Source organism: Argopecten irradians, chromosome 9 (assembly GCF_041381155.1).
Source record: "Argopecten irradians isolate NY chromosome 9, Ai_NY, whole genome shotgun sequence".
In the NCBI taxonomy this organism is placed as follows: Eukaryota; Metazoa; Mollusca; class Bivalvia; order Pectinida; family Pectinidae; genus Argopecten; species Argopecten irradians.
The window spans coordinates 27,744,956-27,763,845 of record NC_091142.1 but is presented as its reverse complement, the minus strand read 5'-3'; the positions used below and the strand labels follow the sequence as shown (position 1 = coordinate 27,763,845).

At 36.3% G+C, this 18,890-nt stretch overlaps 1 protein-coding gene across 1 annotated transcript in view; it reads left to right on the top strand.

The window, feature by feature from the left end:
* LOC138331938 (TBC1 domain family member 10A-like) overlaps nt 1–18,890 on the top strand; it is a 35,142-nt gene that overhangs the window by 5,130 nt on the left and 11,122 nt on the right. The gene's annotated exons all lie outside the window — the stretch shown is intronic.

The following is an 18,890-nucleotide window of genomic DNA, read 5'->3' as shown; positions in this document are numbered from 1 at the left end:
GTTAGATGATTGGTATTGATATCAGTATGAGTATACTGAGATGCAGGACTACAGAAATTGATTCACTTAGTCTTCTGGTAGTGGACTTGAATATTAATTGAATGTGAATTCAATAAATATCATTCAAATTATTTAGTTTTGAGTCTACATTTATCACTAATAAATTGAAATAATTTACATGTACTTAATGCAATTTTGACCAGGTAATTAAATAAAGGTGAAATATTCAAGCCAACTGTGCCACTTGCGGAATAGAAAATTGTATACATGTACAGTAACACGTAACTGGTAGAAGATGAGTAATCTACAGGCCCTATGGGCCTTTGATATTTGGTAGGTTTATTCATGTCAGAATATTAATTTACTGCATACACTTTCTGTCTCATTTTGATAACTAGTTCCATTTGACAGTATTGTGTTACCAAAACCAGCATTAATTGATATAATGAGGGTGACTAATGTGTTTTAATTTTAACTCTTTCACCCCTGAAATTTCATAATCGACTGGTCTAGTATTTGATTTAGAAGAGACTAAATATGTCATGAGGGGTGATTTATCTGTACAACTGTGAGCCTCAGCTTGTGGTTTTATCTTTGGTAAAGCTATTTGATTTCTGCATGTGTGAAGGGTAAATGAAATGTGTATTTTAGAATGGCAGTGTAGGTATATACAGTTATCATATACCTATAATATATGCTACATAGCATCATAAGCAAATGTAGATCCAACAAGCTGATAAAAGGAAATCGTTTAGTTATTCTGCAGGCTGGTTTATTTTCTGTTTGTAAATATAGAATTCAGGTGTATATATTTAGATATGTAAGGTTTGATACAGCCAGGTACAAACATTATCAAAGTTCAGGGCACCGTCTTCAAGGAGCTAGTAGAATGGATGGTATAATGGTCAAATTATAGAGTATGATAGACTCTGTTTTGTACCATTTCATTCAACTAAGTTTGAAACAATTTGTTTTTGATTATTGAACTGATCTTAATGCATGATCATAGGCCTCTTAATACCTTATCTTTTCTCTTTTTCCCAATTAGTTTCTTTTTTCTTCACTTTGCTACTTTGTTTCCACTGCCTCGTATGAGGAAGTTTTTAGGTCCTGTCTCCTGGCAGTTGAGACATACCTTTGTCCAACATAAAGGGAGTAATAGATTGACTGGTTTGGCCTATGCTATTATAAACTAATAGGATGAGTTTTGCTGTTCACTACCTTTTGCATTATACTTCAGCAAGATAGCACTAGAAAATGGGTGTGAAACCCTACTATTTTAGCAAGATAGCACTAGAAAATGGGTGTGAAACCCTACTATTTTAGCAAGATAGCACTAGAAAATGGGTGTGAAACCCTACTATTTTAAGGAGATAAAACGCTTCAACATACAGCAGGCTCCCAAAACACAAAAACTCATTATCATTACCCAGAGTAGGAGACGCCATCATTAACTCTTTCACCCCTAGAGACACACTTTAACCCTTCTAATTCAAAGGCTGGGACAGTTCATTGTGGATTTTCAGGGATGAATGTGTTAAATGAACAGAAAGGGTTATTTAACTTATTCATCCCTGAATTCACATTTAGGCTCTTTTTAATCAAAGACTAGCCAGTCCATTAAGAAATTTCAGGGGTGAATGAGTTGAGGATATGTAAGGTTAAGTAGTTACTTAATACCACTGACCTACAAACTTATAACCCAGAGATGGAGGACTCGAGATGGAGGGCTCCAGATGGAGGGCTCGAAGTAAAGTGTTAGATCACCTTAATCACACAGTCATCACCATACCAATAAAAAAGGAGTTTAGATGGCAGGATATTTAGCTCATTAAGTAATTTTATTGGTCAGTATGAGAGTGAAGGTACTGTATGTATGCATATAATTCTCTCATATCTACATGTGTCAGATATACCTAGCTATAGGCATGTCGAAGGCAACATATTTACTGCACAAGCACCTAGATAAGAAAGCCTAATTAGTGATGTCAAAATGATAACAAGATGGTTGATGTAGTCTGGCCTTGACACTCATGGTTTTGAACATGGTATACATATAACAAAACTGTGCTTTCCATCCTGAATTTGATATATGAAAATACATGGTTTTTATCATAGAAACATCAGCAATATTCATGGATATAGAGAACTGCGATTAGATGAGTTATTGTGAAAGTCATGTCATCAATGTCTTTTCCCCGATGACAACAACAGAAACATATTGGTAACCTTGATTCCAAACTTACTGCTGTTTAATAAAATCAATAGATTAAAAAAAAAGCCATTATACATCTTGTACAGCATTGGGATCCAAAGTTTTGTTTGATGGCATTTCTCCAAGCCAATGATAACACCTCTAGTTTGTAGTGTGACTGTAGCATTACTCACTACAATCCGGGTCATTGACTGTGGGGAGAAGGAACCAGGGCTGTTAATTTGTTGAAATATTAAATTACCGGTTCTATTAAGATAATTATATGTGTAAGTCCTGAAAATTTTAGAAACAAGATTAATATCTGATGTCACTGACCTTCAAAGTCAAGGTCGTCATTATATTAGGCTAGACAAGAAATCATTAACACCTAATAAGCTATAACGATCAAGATGTTCTTAAAATTATCACAGTATTTTGTTATTGTTGTTTTTGATATGTTCTGTCTACTGCCAAGAATACACTTATATGGTAAAGATCGTTTCAAAATTAACAATGCTTGAGTTGTGTTTAGATTAATTTTTGATATGATGTCGTGAGTGGCTATATATATCTATTGATCAGCTAAATAAAATTATAGACTCACGTACATTAGTCCTAACCGACAAGAGCCTGATTGATGAAATATGGGCCAAATACAATGTAGTGTTTTTTCGTTGTTGTTTCATTCTGTATCAGAACTCGGGTGACTGCTAACTTGCTAAGGCTGATGAGTCTATTATGGTTGGTTTTTTTGGGGTTTTTTTTTAAAAATGTTTTTAAGTTTTTACCCCGATTCACTAAATGAGACATTGGCTCTTATCATGTTCGGTGTGTTTTGTTTTGCTGGATCACAGGTTTACGACGTGCAAAAAAAAAATACTAAAAATACTGAATTTTAGTATTTATTTATTCTTTTTTTTGACGCGTCGTAATCCTGTGGCTGGATCTTTGTACTTATATATTTTCACTCATGACATAAGATTTATATATTTCATAGTTTCAAAAATTTCTTTTAAAACAGATGTTAGAATGTATAGATTTTTCATTAATCTGTAGAGGAAAGAGATATGTTTTTTTTTATATTTGTATGAGCCACCTGTTTTACCAATGCAGTCGACACGTTGCTGAACTACTTTGATATTTGATATTATATACATATGTGGTATAAGATGACCCAAGTCACATCTCAGATTTACACAAACTCAGATCACCTGTGTAAGCCTGTGACTCACTCTATAGATCAGTATGAAGTGTTAGTGACTCGGTGTTACACCACTCTGGCTTCTGTTGGACAACACAGATGTATAACCTACACTGATGAATAAACATTTTAATTATTGAATTTGTCTCCCAGTAAATGGCTTCTGAAATGTTCCATTTGATCAAGGTGTAGCGACCATTTATTCTCAATGTCAAAGCATGTATTTAATAACTGAAAATTCTATGCTAAACTTAATTGCATGTACTAAAGCTATTATAAGTCACAATACACCTAGGTGTCTATTTGCCTTGCAGATCAACAGCCCAGCGCCGTGTGCCCCTCAATACATGGTGACATGACTCTCCATTCCTAGATAAGATTATGAAACCCTGTTACATTATATGCAGCACAAATCTGTCCCTCGAGACCTGGGTATCTAAATATTACATGTAGGGAATGTTTTAGTAGTGATGTTAGGTTTAGACCGATGAAATCAATGGAAAAGTCCATACCATGAATAGTTATATCAGGTTTTTATACCAATCATTAAGTTGTAATTCGTCCATTTGGTGATAGTATATGACATACCGGTAGTATATCATCCATTTTGTGATAGTATATGACATACCAGTAGTATATCGTCCATTTGGTGATAGTATATGACATACCGGTAGTATATTGTCCATTTGGTGATAGTATATGACATACCGGTAGTATATTGTCCATTTGGTGATAGTATATGACATACCGGTAGTATATCGTCCATTTTGTGATAGTATATGACATACCGGTAGTATATCATCCATTTGGTGATAGTATATGACATACCGGTAGTATATCGTCCATTTGGTGATAGTATATGACATACCGGTAGTATATCGTCCATTTGGTGATAGTATATGACATACCGGTAGTATATTGTCCATTTGGAGATAGTATATGACATACCGTAGTATATCGTCCATTTGGTGATAGTATATGACATACCGGTAGTATATTGTCCATTTTGTGATAGTATATGACATACCGGTAGTATATCGTCCATTTGGTGATAGTATATGACATACCGGTAGTATATCGTCCATTTTGTGATAGTATATGACATACCGGTAGTATATCGTCCATTTTGTGATAGTAGTATATGACATACCGGTAGTATATCGTCCATTTTGTGATAGTATATGACATACCGGTAGTATATCGTCCATTTGGTGATAGTATATGACATACCGGTAGTATATTGTCCATTTGGTGATAGTATATGACATACCGGTAGTATATCGTCCATTTTGTGATAGTATATGACATACCGGTAGTATATCGTCCATTTGGTGATAGTATATGACATACCGGTAGTATATCGTCCATTTGTGATAGTATATGACATACCGATAGTATATTGTCCATTTTGTGATAGTATATGACATACCGGTAGTATATCGTCCATTTTGTGATAGTATATGACATACCGATAGTATATTGTCCATTTTGTGATAGTATATGACATACCGGTAGTATATTGTCCATTTGGTATAGTATATATGACATACCTGTAGTATATTGTCCATTTTTGATAGTATATGACATACCGGTAGTATGTCGTCCATTTGGTGATAGTATATGACATACCGGTAGTATATCGTCCATTTGGAGATAGTATATGACATACCGGTAGTATATCGTCCATTTGGTGATAGTATATGACATACCGTAGTATTCGTCCATTTGTAGTAGTTATGACATACTAGTATATTCCATTTGGTGATAGTATATGACATACGGTAGTATATCGTCCATTTGGAGATAGTATATGACATACCGGTAGTATATCGTTCCATTTGGTGATAGTATATGACATACCGGTAGTATATCGTCCATTTGGTGATAGTATATGACATACCGGTAGTATATCGTCCATTTGGTGATAGTATATGACATACCGGTAGTATATCGTCCATTTGGTGATAGTATATGACATACCGGTAGTATATCGTCCATTTTGTGATAGTATATGACATACCGGTAGTATATTGTCCATTTGGTGATAGTATATGACATACCGGTAGTATATCGTCCATTTGGTGATAGTATATGACATACCGGTAGTATATCGTCCATTTGGTGATAGTATATGACATACCGGTAGTATATCGTCCATTTGGTGATAGTATATGACATACCGGTAGTATATCGTCCATTTGGTGATAGTATATGACATACCGGTAGTATATCGTCCATTTGGTGATAGTATATGACATACCGGTAGTATATCGTCCATTTGGAGATAGTATATGACATACCGGTAGTATATCGTCCATTTGGTGATAGTATATGACATACCGGTAGTATATCGTCCATTTTGTGATAGTATATGACATACCGGTAGTATATCGTCCATTTGGTGATAGTATATGACATACCGGTAGTATATCGTCCATTTGGAGATAGTATATGACATACCGGTAGTATATCGTCCATTTGGTGATAGTATATGACATACCGGTAGTATATCGTCCATTTGGTGATAGTATATGACATACCGGTAGTATATCGTCCATTTGGTGATAGTATATGACATACCGGTAGTATATTGTCCATTTGGTGATAGTATATGACATACCGGTAGTATATCGTCCATTTGGTGATAGTATATGACATACCAGTAGTATATCGTCCATTTGGTGATAGTATATGACATACCTGTAGTATATCGTCCATTTGGTGATAGTATATGACATACCGGTAGTATATATGTCCATTTGGTGATAGTATATGACATACCGGTAGTATATCGTCCATTTGGTGATAGTATATGACATACCGGTAGTATATCGTCCATTTGGTGATAGTATATGACATACCGTAGTATATCGTCCATTTGGTGATAGTATATGACATACCGGTAGTATATCTGTCCATTTGGTGATAGTATATGACATACCGGTAGTATATCGTCCATTTGGTGATAGTATATGACATACCCGTAGTATATTCGTCCATTTGTGATAGTATATGACATACCGGTAGTATATCGTCCATTTGGTGATAGTATATGACATACCGGTAGTATATCGTCCATTTGGTGATAGTATATGACATACCGGTAGTATATCGTCCATTTGGTGATAGTATATGACATACCGGTATATATGTCCATTTGGTAGTATATGACATACCGGTAGTTATGTCCATTTGGTGATAGTATATGACATACCGGTAGTATATCGTCCATTTGGTGATAGTATATGACATACCGGTAGTATATCGTCCATTTGGAGATAGTATATGACATACCGGTAGTATATCTGTCCATTTGGTGATAGTATATGACATACCGTAGTATATCGTCCATTTGGAGATAGTATATGACATACCGGTAGTATATCGTCCATTTGGTGATAGTATATATGACATACCGGTAGTATATCGTCCATTTGGAGATAGTATATGACATACCGTAGTATATCGTCCATTTGGTGATAGTATATGACATACCGGTAGTATATCGTCCATTTGGAGATAGTATATGACATACCGGTAGTATATCGTCCATTTGGATAGTATATATATGACATACCGGTAGTATATCGTCCATTTGGTGAGTAGTATATGACATACCGTAGTATATCGTCCATTTGGTGATAGTATATGACATACCGGTAGTATATCGTCCATTTGGTGATAGTATATGACATACCGGTAGTATATCGTCCATTTGGTGATAGTATATGACATACCGGTAGTATATCGTCCATTTGGTGATAGTATATGACATACCGGTAGTATATTGTCCATTTGGAGATAGTATATGACATACCGGTAGTATATCGTCCATTTGGTGATAGTATATGACATACCGGTAGTATAATTGTCCATTTGTGATAGTATATGACATACCGGTAGTATATTGTCCATTTGGAGATAGTATATGACATACCGGTAGTATATATCGTCCATTTGGTGATAGTATATGACATACCGGTAGTATATCGTCCATTTTGTGATAGTATATGACATACCGGTAGTATATCGTCCATTTGGTGATAGTATATGACATACCGGTAGTATATCGTCCATTTGGAGTATATATGTCCATTTGGTGATAGTATATGACATACCGGTAGTATATCGTCCATTTGGTGATATTTATGACATACCTGTAGTATATGACATACCGTACAGATAGTTTATTACTGTGACCATATGACTGACAGTTTTTTTTGCTGGACCATATACTGACAGTGTTACTGGACATATATGACAGTTGTTACTGTGGACCATATTACAGGACAGTTGTCACTGTGACCATATACTGACAGTTGTTACTGGACCATATACTGACAGTTGTTACTGGACCATATACTGACAGTTGTTACTGGACCATTATACTGACAGTTGTTACTGGACCATATACTGACAGTTGTTACTGGACCATATACACAGTTGTTAGGACCATATACATGACAGTTGTTTACTGGACCATATACTGACAGTTGTTACTGGACCATATAAAGACAGTTGTTACTGGACCATATACTGACAGTTGTTACTGGACCATATACTGACAGTTGTTCACTGGACCATATACCAGACAGTTGTTACTGGACCATATACTGACAGTTGTCACTGGACCATATACAGACAGTTGTCACTACTGGACCATATACAGACAGTTGTTACTGGACCATATACTGACAGTTTGTTACTGGACCATATACAGACAGTTGTTACTGGACCATATACCTGACAGTTGTTACTGGACCATATACCAGACAGTTGTTACTGGGACCATATACTGACAGTTGTTACTGGACCATATACTGACAGTTGTTACTGGACCATATACAGACAGTTGTTACTGGACCCATATACAGACAGTTGTCACTGGACCATATACAGACAGTTGTTACTGGACCATGACAGTTGTTTACCATATACTGACAGTTGTCACTGGACCATATACAGACAGTTGTTACTGGACCATATACTGACAGTTGTTACTGGACCATATACAGACAGTTGTCACTGGACCATATACAGACAGTTGTCACTGGACCAATATACAGACAGTTGTTACTGGACCATATTACTGACCATATACTGGACCATATACAGACAGTTGTCCACTACGGGACCATGACTAGTTTGTTACTGGACCAAATACAGACAGTTGTTACTGGACCATATACTGACAGTTAACTGACTTGTATGTGGACCATATACTGGACAGTTGTCACTGGACACTTATACCGACAGTTGTCACTGGACCATATACAGACAGTTGTCAACTGGACCATATGTCTTCTTGACAGTAATGCACCATACTACTGACAGTTGTTACTGGACCATTACTGTACTGACAGTTGTTACTGACCATATACTGACAGTTGTTACTGGACCATATACAGACAGTTGTCACTGGACCATATACAGGACAGTTGTCACTGGACATTATACAGACAGACAGTTGTTGTACTGGGACCATATACTGACAGTTGTTTACTGGACCATATACTGACAGTTGTTACTGGACCATATACAGACAGTTGTCACTGGACCATATACGACAGTTGTCACTGGATAATGGAATAGACAGTTGTACTACTGGTCCCATATACTGACACAGTTTGTTTTTGTCACTAGGACCATATACAGACAGTTGTCACTGGACCATATACAGACAGTTTGTCACTCGGTACCATGGACTGGACTAAGACCATATACAGACAGTTGTTACTGTAGACCATATACTGACAGTTGTTTTACTGGACCATAATACTGACAGTTGTTACTCTGGACCATAATTACTGAACAGATATGTTACTGAGGACCATATACAGGACAGTTGTTACTGGACCATTTACAGACGTATTCTCAGTACCAGTTTGTCCGAAAGTTGTACAACTGGACCTATATTACATGACCAGTTGTTACTGACTATATACCATATACGCAAATACAAGACAGTTGTTACTCGGACCATTTACTGACAGTTGTTACTGTGACCCTATACATAATGACAGTTGTATACACCATAAACTGACAGTTGTCACACCTGACTATATACTGACAGTTGTCACGACAGAAACGCGACCGTTGACTGGAACGCATATACTGACAGTTGTCTCTGACCCATACACTGTCAGTTTTGGTCACTGGACCATATACTGACAGTTGTTACTGGACCTGAACCATTGTCAAAAATATTCTGACAAATGTTGTTGTTTGGATTCAAAAGTGGACTAATACTGACAGTTGTTGAAGGGTTACCATGGACCATTAAAGGGTTGTCAATTTAACTGATTTCTATATAACGTTGTTACTGGACCATATAATATACTGACAGTTGTTTGACAGTTGACTCATGATCACATACAGTAGTTGTCACTGGATATACAGGACAGTTATCACTGACAGACTGGACCATATACTGACAGTTGTCACTGGGAGTTGTTACTGGACCATATACCGACAGTTGTGACACTTACTGGACCATATACAAGGACCCATATACAGTTGTTATGGGACCATATACTGACAGTTGTCTCTGGACCATATATACAGTTGTTACTGGACCATATACTGGACCATATACTGACAGTTGTTACTGGACCATATACTGACAGTTGTTACTGGACCATATACAGACAGTTGTCACTGGACCATATACAGACAGTTGTTACTGGACCATATACCGACAGTTGTCACTGGACCATATACCGACAGTTGTCACTGGACCATATACAGACAGTTGTTACTGGACCATATACCGACAGTTCTTTCGGACCATATACCAACAGTTGTTACTGGACCATATACAGACAGTTGTTACTGGACCATATACCAGACAGTTGTCACTGGACCATATACAGACAGTTGTCAATTGGCTATATACAGGCAGTTGTCACTTGACCATATACCGACAGTTGTCACTGGACCATATACAGACAGTTGTCACTGGACCATATACAGACAGTTGTCACTGGACCATATACCGACAGTTGTTACTGGACCATATACAGACAGTTGTCACTGGACCATATACAGACAGTTGTCACTGGACCATATACAGACAGTTGTCACTGGACCATATACAGACAGTTGTCACTGGACCATATACAGACAGTTGTCACTGGACCATATACAGACAGTTGTCACTGGACCATATACAGACAGTTGTCACTGGACCATATACCGACAGTTGTCACTGGACCATATACAGACAGTTGTCACTGGACCATATACAGACAGTTGTCACTGGACCATATACAGACAGTTGTCACTGGACCATATACAGACAGTTGTCTCTGGACCATATACAGACAGTTGTCACTGGACCATATACAGACAGTTGTCACTGGTACCCATATACAGACAGTTGTCACTGAGGACCATATACAGAAGTTGTCACGTGGACCATATACAGACAGTTGTCACTTGCCCATATACAGACAGTTGTCACTGGACCTTATACATACAATTATTATTCGGTGCTTTATAGAAACATTTTGACAGGCAGACATCTTTGGTTTTAATCTTTTTGAAAACAGTTTGACATCTGATCTTGATAATAGACAGGTAGATAATTTATCATGATATGGAATAGCTGATAATGATGAGAACAACAACGTAAAGAGGACCAGCATTCCTTTAGTGTCTAGTCAACACAATCACTATGTGAACATTTTATATAACATGATTTTGACAAAAGCATTCAGGTACTGGTTCTTTAATGTGACTAACTTACATTCACAGACAGTACATTCAGACCAACTCTTCCATGTCTATTCACAGACCTTATCATGATCAGTGAAACGTTTGATTCAGCTGTCTGTCTGTGTCCGGGGTCTTGTGACCTTAACTAATTTACATATTTCCATGAATTCTGTATGACGGTAGTGATAGGGTTTGTCAGTAAATACATTTTATCAATAGTTTTATTCTCCATTGATATAGTTACCAAAAATTCAGGAAGTTTCTATGTAACAGCTAAAATTGTAAACTTGATACTTATGAAGGAAACTTCTAGTCACCTACTCCTATTTATTATAATACCATGTAATTAATAAAGAACTGCAATTATATAAGATACCGTATTGGACTCAATGAGCACCTATGGTGTTAAAAAAAAAAGAGAAAAAAAGAAAAGGTGCTTAATAAGACCAAATTATTGCAAACCTGTACAGTTCAATAGTTATGATCTTTATTTATATCCAGGCAATTGAAATTGAAGTCTGAAAAAGGCGGAGGGGCCAGATGCTTATAGGGACATGGGCGCTTATCAGTAATGTAAGAAATTATACACTGGCATGGCTATTTTAGCTTAAGAAATTTACTGTTTTCTGTTATAGCTGATATGAAGTTTGTGGTAATAAAACAAGGAAATTCTGGTGGGGTGTGAAAAATTACTAATAAAAACAATATGGTTTAAGAATTCACTGATTTGACACTAGAATTCACTGGAATTCACTGATTTGACTCTAGACTAGAATTCATTGGAATTCACTGATTTGACACTAGAATTCACTGATTTGACTCTAGACTAGAATTCATTGGAATTCACTGATTTGACATTAGAATTCACTGGAATTCACTGATTTAACACTAGAATTCACTGGAATTCACTGATTTGACACTAGAATTCACTGGAATTCACTGATTTGACACTAGAATTCACTGGAATTCACTGATTTGACTCTAGACTAGAATTCATTGGAATTCACTGATTTGACACTAGAATTCACTGGAATTCACTGATTTGACTTTAGACTAGAATTCATTGGAATTCACTGATTTGACACTAGAATTCACTAAACTAGAATTCACTGATATGGTTGAAGAAATTCAGTCGTATTCACTATATTATTGAATTGTCATATACCTGATAGTAGAGAATTATTTCAATTTTTTGGTTGTGATCTACCATATATATAGCTCAGGAAATGACTTGTATGCACTGCTTACTTGTATTCACTATAACAGTGATCTACCATATGGGTGGACAATTACAGTTGAATTTTAAAGGCGTTATACCGTATATATAACTCAGGAAATGACTCCTATGCATTGCTCAGTCTATTTATACATGGATGTAATAAATCTAAAAATATATAAAATAGATGATTAATAGAAAAGCATACCTAAGAATTTGAGACACTGTATCTCATGTCATGAAATTAATAACTTAGAAACAAGTATTGATGTTTTAATGATTTTATAGCCAAAAATAATATTACTGACATTTCACTTGTGAAAATAAAATGTTATACCACATGAAATATGTAGCGTTCAAAATTGATTATGGCCATAAATTCAGGTAATAATATTTTTCTTTCATTTTATTCTCTTTGAAAAGAAATTTTCTATTAGTTAGCTTCCCACATTGTCTGAAATGGAAACACATGTAGTTGCCATTATTCTGTACCGGAAATATAGGTTGGTTAAATTGGTGTTTGTGTCCTTGTACACGGGGCTATAGTCTGGCTGATTGGTTAAGGTGTTCTATCACTAAGAGCCCTCCACCTGTGGGTTGTGAATTTGAGGCTTATAAGTGTATTATAAAGAACAAGTCATTGGTTGTTGATTTTTCTTGGGGATCTTTCTTTTTCCTCTACCAAATTTTGGCATATACATAATCAAATCTGTCATGAAGGTCGCCAAAGATATACAGAAATAATGTTCTTTACAAACACGTGTCCTTTATACAGACGTCAATTATATAGTAAATGGTGACCCCTATAGACAGGTGTCCTTTATACAGAGGTCAATTTATATAGTAAATGGTGACCCTTATAGACAGGTGTCCTTTTATACAGAGGTCAATTATATAGTAAATGGTGACCCTTATAGACAGGTGTCCTTTATACAGAGGTCATTTATATAGTAAATGGTGACCCTCTTATAGGACAGGTGTCCTTTTATACAGAGGTCATTTATATAGTAAATGGTGACCCTTATAGACAGGTGTCCTTTATACAGAGGTCAGTTATATAGTAAATGGTGACCCCTATAGACAGGTGTCCTTTATACAGAGGTCAGTTTATATAGTAAATGGTGACCCCTATAGACAGGTGTCCTTTATACAGAGGTCATTTATATAGTAAATGGTGACCCTTATAGACAGGTGTCCTTTATACAGAGGTCATTTATATAGTAAATGGTGACCCTTATAGACAGGTGTCCTTTATACAGAGGTCATTTATATAGTAAATGGTGACCCTTATAGACAGGTGTCCTTTATACAGAGGTCAATTATATAGTAAATGGTGACCCTTATAGACAGGTGTCCTTTATACAGAGGTCAGTTATATAGTAAATGGTGACCCTTATAGACAGGTGTCCTTTATACAGAGGTCAGTTATATAGTAAATGGTGACCTTATAGACAGGTGTCCTTTATACAGAGGTCAATTATATATAGTAAATGGTGACCCTTATAGACAGGTGTCCTTTATACAGAGGTCAGTTATATAGTAAATGGTGACAAGTCTTATAGACAGGTGTCCCTTTATACAGAGGTCAGTTATATAGTAAATGGTGACCCTTATAGACAGGTGTCCTTTATACAGAGGTCATTTATATAGTAAATGGTGACCCTTATAGACAGGTGTCCTTTATACAGAGGTCATTTAATATAGTAAATGGTGACCCTTATAGACAGGTGTCCTTTATACAGAGGTCATTTATATAGTAGGTTCCTTATACAGAGTCATTTATATAGTAAATGGTGACCCTTATAGACAGGTGTCCTTTATACAGAGGTCAGTTATATAGTAAATGGTGACCCTTATAGACAGGTGTCCTTTATACAGAGGTCATTTATATAGTAAATGGTGACCCTTATAGACAGGTGTCCTTTATACAGAGGTCATTTATATAGTAAATGGTGACCCTTATAGACAGGTGTCCTTTATACAGAGGTCAGTTATATAGTAAATGGTGACCCTTATAGACAGGTGTCCTTTATACAGAGGTCAGTTATATAGTAAATGGTGACCCTTATAGACAGGTGTCCTTTATACAGAGGTCATTTATATAGTAAATGGTGACCCTTATAGACAGGTGTCCTTTATACAGAGGTCAGTTATATAGTAAATGGTGACCCCTATAGACAGGTGTCCTTTATACAGAGGTCATTTATATAGTAAATGGTGACCCCTATAGACAGGTGTCCTTTATACAGAGGTCAATTATATAGTAAATGGTGACCACTATAGAAAAGTGTCCTTTATACAGAGGTCAATTATATAGTATATGGTGACCCCTATAGACAGGTGTCCTTTATACAGAGGTTAATTATATAGTTAACTGCACCAAATGAGGTTGATCAGTCCGTACATTATAGAAAGTGTCCTTCATACAGAGTACAATTACCGGTATATCTTTTATATTTACTATGTTTCTGACACTTTGTGAGTAGTGATACGCAAACATTTCAAAATGACTGTGAATAATGGGATTTAGCATTCTTTTATCAAACAAATAAATTAAAGAGGTAAAACTAATCATTATAACTGCTGTGGTAAATCAGCTTTAATGTGCCAGAATTGCAGTTGATTTTTCATTCCAAAGATAAATTCTTAGTTAAAGCTGCTGAGTCTATATATAAATATAGAGGCTTAAAAAGATAGTGTAAAATTAGATGCGGTTTTCTGTCGTATATATACTTCTACATATGTGTGATCACACCTTGACGACCTGTATACAATTTGAAGCTCATTACTGCATGGACTATCATACGAGATGGGGTGTATAAATGTTCCCACAGTCACGCTTGATTGAGACAGGTATATACCCTAGTAACTCTATACAGGTGTGTCAGGTGGGGAGGGGTACCTCCAGTCTCGCATTGGTACTTATACCATACCTGTAATGTGTATGTCGTTTAGGAAATCTACAGTGTTGAGTTGTTGCACCAGAAACTTACAAAATCTCTTCAATGTAAATGCACAAAATTAACTTATACTGGTGATATCGAGTGATTCTGCATTAATGCATTTCGAAAATGCTGGCCTGCAGGCAAGGTGTACGATTTTTGCCAATATGATCATGAAAGATTCTGTACTTTGAAACCTCTCTCTTCCTTAATTTTGATACATTTTTGTTTTCAATGTCTGAGTTCTTGACACGCCTGACCTTGAATTGAGCATCAATGCTCCTCAGAAGACAATAGGTACTGTGCCCTGGCCAAGACACACCCTAGTCCATATCAATGCTAGTTCCTGCTCCTGCTAAGAGGAATAAAGATTCGCCCAATGTCGGTAAACAATTGACATGATGATATGTTACATATGTGTATATATATGTAGTGTTTTCAACATTATACCGCAGCAAGATGCAATGAAGTAGATAATAGATCTGTGCTATCACAAAGAAGCAGCACCAAAGTGTAGAGTGTCTACCAGAAAATGCACACCCATCCTGTACATGCATACACTGTATACATAACATGCTCAATCAGTCCTTCAATGACATCAGAATTGTCTGTTCCTACTTAGCATTCAGGAAGTGGGACAACTTGTTCACCAGGTGTCATTATTGGATGATATATTTCTCTGTGACCTGAGCACTATACGATTCAGTGAGATAGCACTATAATGAAGGTCAAAGGTCACACTATCGCAAGGCAAGGAGACACAACACAAACTTACTACACACGTTCCCTTCACACTCCACACACTCACCGCACATGCACCAAACATCCGTTTAAACATCAAATGGATGTCATCCTTGAATGACTGTATATATGTTATACATGTAATTAATAACAGAATGTTCAGCCAAAGAAAAGTAACCTAGACATTTTTTAAATTGAACCATCTACCTCAGCAATATTTATACCAATGCTGTATATAATCATCTTAAAGTGTCGAGTTTACTACATATCTAATTACTTTTATATGTGAGTTATGATATTTTGCTGCACTGTGCAGTCAAGTTAATGTCAGTGAAGTAAGAATGAAAGATAAGAAAGAGAGTCTTCAGGTTTGCAGTGGGTGTTCCATAAATGAGGTCCTTCCCGGATAAAATGGGGTCCCCTATAGTAATTCAAATGGATTATCAGAAAAAAGTGTGGTCGTTTAGATTTTCTATGCTGAAAAAGGATATGGGGGATGGTGTTAATGCAAACACTGTTAAATACATATATATTTACAGTTTGCACTGACATGGGCTCAATAACCATGCTTTCTAGTATTATCATTATCAGTGTATAATGATAGTACAACACATGTACATGCGATGATTTTATTGTTACGGGAATAGTCGATGGCATAGCAACGTTGGGTCATGGGTCAAGAAATTTGTTGACGATGATGGGTGAGAAAAAAATACCCGTATTTTAATAAAAGATTGATATGAAACTGTCATGAGAATAAATAATAATCATTTACATGAAAAACTGTAAACAGAAGGAATAGATTTTTATTTTGTTGAGGTTATGAGGGTAAAATGATTATGGAGCCTGTGTAAATTTCATTTAACCCCAGTTTCCTTAAAGAAATACTTGTATCTCTTATTACTGATATACAGTGACTCTTAACATTTTCCCTCACAAATTAGTATCATAGTGGACAATGTGTGTCCTGTCATACAGTATTGGATAGGGGTTTAACGGTACATCAGAGTATCGATATCTTGTGATTGTATGCCTCTCAACTCGATCAATCGATGGCAAATTCGCAATCGTCGATAGTAAGCCAAGCAATTAATAGTTTCCATAGTCAGATATATTTCTGTAGCATGAACAAAACTGGTGTACTCACTTAGATTTGATACAGTAAGACACAATAAAATATCACTTTTTCCATGCTATCAAGCAAACACCGACATTGTTCTCGATCACGATCATCAGTGTGTTTGAGTTGCTACTGACACTAGTAAGTAAAGGGAAGTAACTCTAAACCAACACTAGATGTACAACATTTAATAGAATTCAAGATGCAATACTGTCACTGGCAATTGTAGTCTGCAATAGTTAAACTATTAATATAATGTTCTTCTCGATAGCAAATATATTATCGCAATGGGTAATAATGTGGGCAATGGTCACCCCTAGTATTAGACCCTAAAGATATTTATTGTCTAATGCAAGTAATGTAATACAGCAATATTACATCAATCTATCAAGCCTACAGTGATGTGTTTTGTATGTCCACAGTGATGTGTTTTGTATGTCCACAGTGATGTGATTTGTATGTCCACAGTGATGTGTTTTGTATGTCCACAGTGATGTGATTTGTATGTCCACAGTGATGTGTTTTGTATGTCCACAGTGATGTGTTTTGTATGTCCACAGTGATGTGTATTGTGTGTCCACAGTGATGTGTTTTGTATGTCCACAGTGATGTGATTTGTATGTCCACAGTGATGTGTTTTGTTTGTCCACAGTGATGTGTTTTGTATGTCCACAGTGATTTGTTTTGTATGTCCAAAGTGATGTGTTTTGTGTGTCCACAGTGATGTGTTTTGTATGTCCACAGTGATGTGTTTTGTATGTCCATAGTGATGTGTTTTGTGTGTCCTCAGTGATGTGTTTTGTATGTCCACAGTGATGTGTTTTGTATGTCCACAGTGATGTGTTTTGTATGTCCACAGTGATGTGTTTTGTATGTCCACAGTGATGTGTTTTGTATGTCCACAGTGATGTGTTTTGTATGTCCACAGTGATGTGTTTTGTATGTCCACAGTGATGTATTTTGTATGTCCACAGTGATGTGATTTGTATGTCCACAGTGATGTGCTTTGTTTGTCCACAATGATGTGTTTTGTATGTCCACAGTGATGTGTTTTGTATGTCCACAGTGATGTGTTTTGTATGTCCACAGTGATGTGTTTTGTATGTCCACAGTGATGTGTTTTGTATGTCCACAGTGATGTGTTTTGTATGTCCACAGTGATGTGTTTTGTATGTCCACAGTGATGTGTTTTGTATGTCCACAGTGATGTGTTTTGTATGTCCACAGTGATGTGTTTTGTGTGTCCACAGTGATGTGTTTTGTATGTCCACAGTGATGTGTTTTGTATGTCCACAGTGATGTGTTTTGTATGTCCACAGTGATGTGTTTTGTGTGTCCACAGTGATGTGTTTTGTGTGTCCACAGTGATGTGTTTTTTATGTCCACAGTGATGTGTTTTGTATGTCCACAGTGATAAGTTTTGTATGTCTACAGTGATGTGTTTTGTATGTCCACAGTGATGTGTTTTGTTTGTCCACAGTGATGTGTTTTGTATGTCCACAGTGATGTGTTTTGTATGTCCACAGTGATGTGTTTTGTATGTCCATAGTGATGTGTTTTTATGTCCACAGTGATATGTTTTTATGTCCACAGTGATGTGTTTTGTATGTCCACAGTGATGTGTTTTGTATGTCCGCAGTGATGTGTTTTGTATGTCCACAGTGATGTGTTTTGTATGTCCACAGTGATGTGTTTTGTATGTCCACAGTGATGTGTTTTGTTTGTCCACAGTGATGTGTTTTGTATGTCCACAGTGATTT